The following is a 5,945-nucleotide window of genomic DNA, read 5'->3' on the forward strand; positions in this document are numbered from 1 at the left end:
GTCCTGCAGAACCTCCAGACCCGTGTGTCCAGAATCACATCCGTTAGCTTCCCTCTTCCTGGCCAGTAAGTTCACTCCCCATCAAGACGGCCTGGGGACGAACACCCCTTGTGCACTTGTGCTCTTTGTTAGCCGGGTGACCATATGCAAGTTATCTCGCCTTTCTGTGCCTCAGTTTCCTCATCTGTCAAAAGGAGATAACAGTATTTCCCTTATAGGGTTGAACGAGGATGTTGTTTCCTCATACTTGTCAGGAGCTTAGCACGAGGCCTGGCACGTGGTGAGGGTTGAGTCTGACGCAGAGAGGTGGAGCAGGGTGGAGATGGAGAAGCAGCCCCCGCACTGGGCACTGGGTCCTCGGCATGGAGGTCTGATTGGTTAAAGTTGAAAAGGACTCGGTTCCTCCCGCTCTGGCGTGCTACCTCAGCTCACAGGAGCACCGAGCCTGTGGCTGTGCACACACCCCACCCCCACACCCCACCCCTCCTTCCCCCGCCAGAGTTCTCTAAGACACCCGTCTGGGCACGCTCCCCTTACGAGTCTCCTTTCCCTGTGCTGAGGGGATGGAGTCCAAGTTCTTTGCGGCGGGAGAGAAAATCTCCATAGCCGACCCTCTTCTCTTCCCACAGCCATCGTCCCCTGTTCGTTTCCTATTCCTGCTGTGTCAGATCGCCACAGACGTGGTGGACTACAACGGCACGAATGTATCATCGTACAGTCATGGAGGGCGGAAGTCCAAAACGAGTCTTCTGGGGCTAAATTCCAGGTGTTGGCCTGACTGGTTCCTTCCAGAAGGTCTGGGGGAGAATCTGCCCCTTGCCTTCTTCTGGACGCTGTTTGCATTCCTTGGCTTCTGGCCCCACAGCCTTTCCTCCGTGTGCTGTCACTGTCACGTCACCTTCTCCAGACTCCACTCTCCTGCCTCCCTCTTATAAGGCCCCTTGTGGTTGCATTTAGGGCCCACCTCTCCATCTTAAGGTCATTAACTGGATCACCTCTGCAGAAGGGAGTCCCTTTGCTGCGTAAGGTGATCTGCACAGGGTCAGAGGATTACGACGGGGACATCTTTGAGGGCCCACCACCCCACCCAGACACGTGACGGCCCCACTCTAGCCACCTGGGAATCCCCAGGCACTCTCGGGGTCCACCAGGCGCTTCCTCCTCCCTGTTCCTTTGCTCCTGCAGTTTCCTCGGATGAATGACCCCCATCCCAGCCCTTCCCACCTGCCAGTCTCCGTACTTGAACTTCAAGGCTTAGCTCAAATTGCACTTCTCTTTTGTAGCTTTCTTCAACTCCTACGACTGGTATACTGAAGTACACACTTTCTCGTGTCCCAGAGCATAGTGTTTTATGACAGTGAACCACAGTAGCCAGTTCACCTTTCCAACCACTCGTTTGATCATGACATCTTTAGGAGCAGAGACTTTTGCTTGATCACCTCTATTGCTCCAACTCCTAACTCATAGCTCATGGCATTTAATAAGGTGCAAAAAATATTTACGGAATACCACAGCAGGTAATGGAATCCATCACGATTTTTTAAAGTCCCAGCTCGTGGTGGGCTGCTTTTATGGTGGATGTCAGCTGTTTCGCCTGCCTGCCCAGCATTCCTGACCCCCCTGTTTGATACCCACTCCCCGCCGCCCTCTGGGGACCCTCCACTCCCCCTTATGGGGGTTGTGATCATATGGCCGTATTGGCCACAGCGCCACACGTGGGTCTGGTCAGTCAGAGCCAGAGTGACTGTCCCAGATGGAGGCATGTGGCCCAGTCTGGGCTAAAGAGAGTGAAGACCTGGGATTTTACATGGAGGCGGGAGAGAGAAGCGGCTGGTGAGCTGGTGTGAGGAGCGCCTGGAGCTGTGGGGGGCCCTGCCGCGCCCTGTCACCCTCCACCTGGAAGAAGCTTGCCTGCAGACAAGACAGTGAAGTCAACCAGAGGGAAAACTGAGCTCGGGTGGTACGTGAGATAGGCAGATGTGGGACAGCGGTCCCCAGGCAGCCTCCGCGCCTGGACTTCCCTTGGCGACAGCTAAGCAGTTCCCTTTCTTCCTGATATCAGTTGGAGTTGGATTCTGACACTCGTGCCTGAGCGGATCGTGACCGATACAGGTTTGAACTCTGTAAGAGTCTATGGTCTAATGCTCTGCACACTGTAGAAACCCAGCAATGATGACTTTCCATGCCCTGATGTGCCAGCTGTCTCTTCCCATCCCCTCTCCTGCCCTTCTTTTGAGGAGTGACACTGATTGGGGGTAGCCTTCAGAAGTCTGGGAAGCAGGAAAGATGGGGGAAAGCAGTGAATGCATCTCCTTGACAAATATTTTGTGATGATCCGTGATGTGAGAGAAGGCCCTGAAGTGGCACCTTGGGTCATAATATGTTAATCAAGACTCTTTCAGTAACAGAAAATCAAGAGAACCTGGATTTAAAAAAAGGAGGGTGGGGGAAGAATGGAATTTATTGGTTTATGTGACTGCAAAGTCAAGGAGTAGGGTTGATTTCAGGCATAGCTGGATCCAGAGGCTCAGACAAAGACATTAGAGATTGGTCCCTCTCTATCTTTCCTGTCTGCTTTTTTCTGTATTGATTTTATTCTCAAGTGGTCTCTTTCCACATGGTAGAAGAGACAGCCACCAGCAGCCCCAAACTTACCTATTACCAGCAAAGAAGGAATGTGAAGTGTATACAGGGAAGTAAGGTTAGATAAAGAGTTGGAGACTTTATCAGTTAGGAATGCTTTAGTCTGTAAGTAATAGAATACCCAACTAATGGGACTTCAATGATAAAGGTTTATTTATTGCATGTATTAGCTGTCTGGAGATAAGATAAAGAATTCCAAGGTTGGTTCAGTGATTCAGCTATGTCATCAAGGATCCACGTTCTTTCTCTCTACTCTGCTATCCTCAGCATGTCAACAACATTGTCCCTCTGGATCACGAAATGGCTGCTGTGACACCGTGTTTCACATCTTCACACAGAGGCATTCTGAGAGGAAGGAAGGAAGCGGGCAGGAGCAAAAAGAGCTTTCTCATTTTCACCTTTTTCATTTCAGGGGGTAAAATCATCTCCAGAATCCTCCAGCAGACTTCCCTCTTCATCTCACTGGCCAAAATCAAGTCACATGACCATCCCTGATCCATCTCTTGCACAGGGGAACAGGATCGCTATGATTGGCTGTGACCAGTCATGAGTCATCTCTTTGCTCAGAGAGCAGCACAATTGACCGGATACTCACCCTCTTTGAGTTTCTGGGGGTGGTGAGGCCCATCTCCAGTCTTGGGAGGTGAGTCATCATCGGCCTCGTGGAGCATGAGGGGAACCCCTGGGAGGGCTTCTGGACCAGGTCTTTGGTGAGGTTGTCGAGCAGCTGGTGTAACAGATCCAGGGCTTGGCCGCCCTCCACGCGTTTGATGAGCTAGTGAACCCCCGATCCTGTGTGTCGAGGTTCTGTAACCTGCGTCTGGAGGTGTCTCACAGGCACGTTCCTCTAACTCAGGCAGCCTGTGCTTGAGGCGGCGTTCTCCAGCCTTGCCTCAGCGCTCAGAGACAGAGGCCACGGGGCAGGCCAGCCGGCTCTGCCCTTCCAAGGTCCATCGCCACTGCCACCTGTCCCTAAAGCCATTCCTGGCATGCCCTCGCCTGACTCCCCCGGGAGTTTTGTGCGTGCTCCTCATTGCCCTTGCCGATTCATTCAGCTGGTGTTTGTGAAAGCCCTGCACATTCCAGGGACGTGCGAGGTGCTGGCACCATGCCGGCGAAGGTGCCCAGTGCCTGCCTTCCGTTGTGCCAAGTCGGCCTGGGTTTACTCTGCCAGCCTCCGTTCATTCCTTCACTCCTTCATTCATTCCAGCAGTCTGTGTGGAGGGCCTTCTCTGGGCCAGGCCTTGTGCAGATGAAGGAAAACAGTCCCCACCTTCAAATGCACGCAGGAGGCAGGAAGGAGCCACTACACGGTCTGCAGGTGAGCAGGGGTGGGAAAGCTCTAACACAGAGACCGCAGACAGCGCCCACTGACAAGCACTGGCTCCTTTAATCCTTCCAACAGTCTTGCGAGAGGCAGATACTATTATGATCCCATTTTGCAGAAGATGAAATCACTGCTCAGAGATGTCAAGTAACTTTCCCTGGGTCACACAGCCTGGCAGCAGCAGAGCTGGGATTTGAACCCCCGCAGGCTAACTCCAGGCCCACGCACATAACCTCTGCACCACACTGCCTGGCCAGGCGCTGTGGCATACTTGCCAGATTTCTGCTCATCTACAGCAGGCTCCTTGAAGGCCAGGACACCGTCCTGCTCATGTGTGTCCCTTGGAGCACCTTGCACTTAGTGGCACCAGCTGAATATTCAAGGAGATAATATTATCTCCTAAATTACACTCAGTTTTCATAGCGGCCCCATTGGGTGTATACCGTTACCACCGCATTTTACAGAAGGGGAAAGCGAAGCACAGATTGGGTAAGGAACTGAACTGAGTTCACACAGCCAGTAAGGGGAGAAGCTGGGATTTGAACCCAGATAGCACATACGCTTAATCTCTTGTCCGTAATGGCTATGCAGAACTCCTTGTTTGGGGCCCATTTCATAGGAACGCTCAACTAGAAAGAAGCTTTCTTAGGGAGGGAATGTGGAAGGCCATAGAAATTAGGAGGCGAGACATCTGGGGTCTGATTCGAGCTCTGTGGTGTGATACGGTGAACTCAGTCATTGGCTCCACAAATCTGGCGACAGAGGATAGAAGCCTGGCTTCAAGGAGTTTAAACAAATAAACTTTTTTAAACTTCAAGGAGTTTAAAAAAATAAAATGATGGCAAGTTGTCTTACATGTTAGGAAGGGACCAAAGAGTTGGGGCAAGGAATAACAGCAAATGGCTGGGCCAGGGGGAGCTCAGGGCCACTAGCATTCAGTGTGGGGGCCGGAGGGGACATAAAAGCTAACACCTAAAGGAGGGGAGGCCTGGTCATTCGGAGGGCTGGGAGGGTGCACCACACGTGGGAATAGCGCACGCACAGGTTCCGAGGGGGAGGAGCTTGGCAAGTCAAAACCACGTGCTAGGCGTTGAATTGTGCCCCCCTCAGAGTCATATGTTGAAGTTCTAACCCCAGGACCTCAACATGGGACCTGATTTGTAGACAGGGTCTCTACAGAGGCGATCAACTTAAATGAGGTCATGAGGGTGGTTCCTAAACCAGTGTGACTGGCATCCTTCTACAAAGGGAAAAGTTGGACACAGACACCTGTGCACGGGGAGAACCGCCGTCTGCAGTCGAAGGTAGAGATCCGGGATGCCTTTAGAGCCCTGGAATGCCCGAGATGGCCAGTGCTCACCAGAAGAGGAGAGGGGCCTGGAATAATCCTTCTCCACAGCCCTCGGAAGGAGCCACCTGCAGACATCTGATCTCAGACTTGTGGCTTCCAGACCGTGAGACAATAAATCTCTGTTGTCTCCGCCATTCAGTCTGTGGCACTTTGTTAGGGCGGCCCTAGGAACGTAACATACCATCTTCGTCTCAAGGTAGCTGGGAAGAAACAGAGGAGAGGCGGGGCCATATGAGATGAGCCTAGAAGGCAGGTCAGGGCCGGATCAGACAGGGCCTCACAGGTTCCGATAAGACTTTGGGTTTTACTCTAAGGTCCAGGAAACCGTTGATGGGTTTATAACTGCCATAAGCAGAGAAGCGATCCTGTGTGGAGAATGATTTGGAAGGGGGCGGAAGTAACAGCGGAAAGACCAGCATGGAAGCCACTGCACCTGTCCAGGTGGGAGGAGATCGTGGCTTGACCAGGTGGTAGCCCCGAGGGTGGAGAACATCGAGTGGCTTCCATAGCCATTTGAGGGACAGGGCACCTGGACCTGCTGGTGGATGGAGACGGGGAGAGACGTAGAGGAATGGAGGGGGATGCCCAGTTCCAGGCCTGAGCAACGGGGTGGATGAGGGTGCT

General features: G+C 52.7%; 1 long non-coding RNA gene across 1 annotated transcript; it reads left to right on the forward strand.

The window, feature by feature from the left end:
• Positions 1 to 3,149: 3,149 nt before the first annotated feature.
• Positions 3,150 to 5,349, forward strand: LOC106842268 (uncharacterized). The gene is made up of 3 exons (XR_011505338.1): positions 3,150 to 3,286; positions 3,854 to 3,964; positions 5,219 to 5,349. It is a non-coding gene; the product is annotated as an uncharacterized lncRNA (long non-coding RNA).
• The last annotated feature ends 596 nt before the right edge of the window (positions 5,350 to 5,945 follow it).

Source organism: Equus asinus, chromosome 8 (assembly GCF_041296235.1).
Source record: "Equus asinus isolate D_3611 breed Donkey chromosome 8, EquAss-T2T_v2, whole genome shotgun sequence".
Taxonomy (NCBI): domain Eukaryota; kingdom Metazoa; phylum Chordata; class Mammalia; order Perissodactyla; family Equidae; genus Equus; species Equus asinus.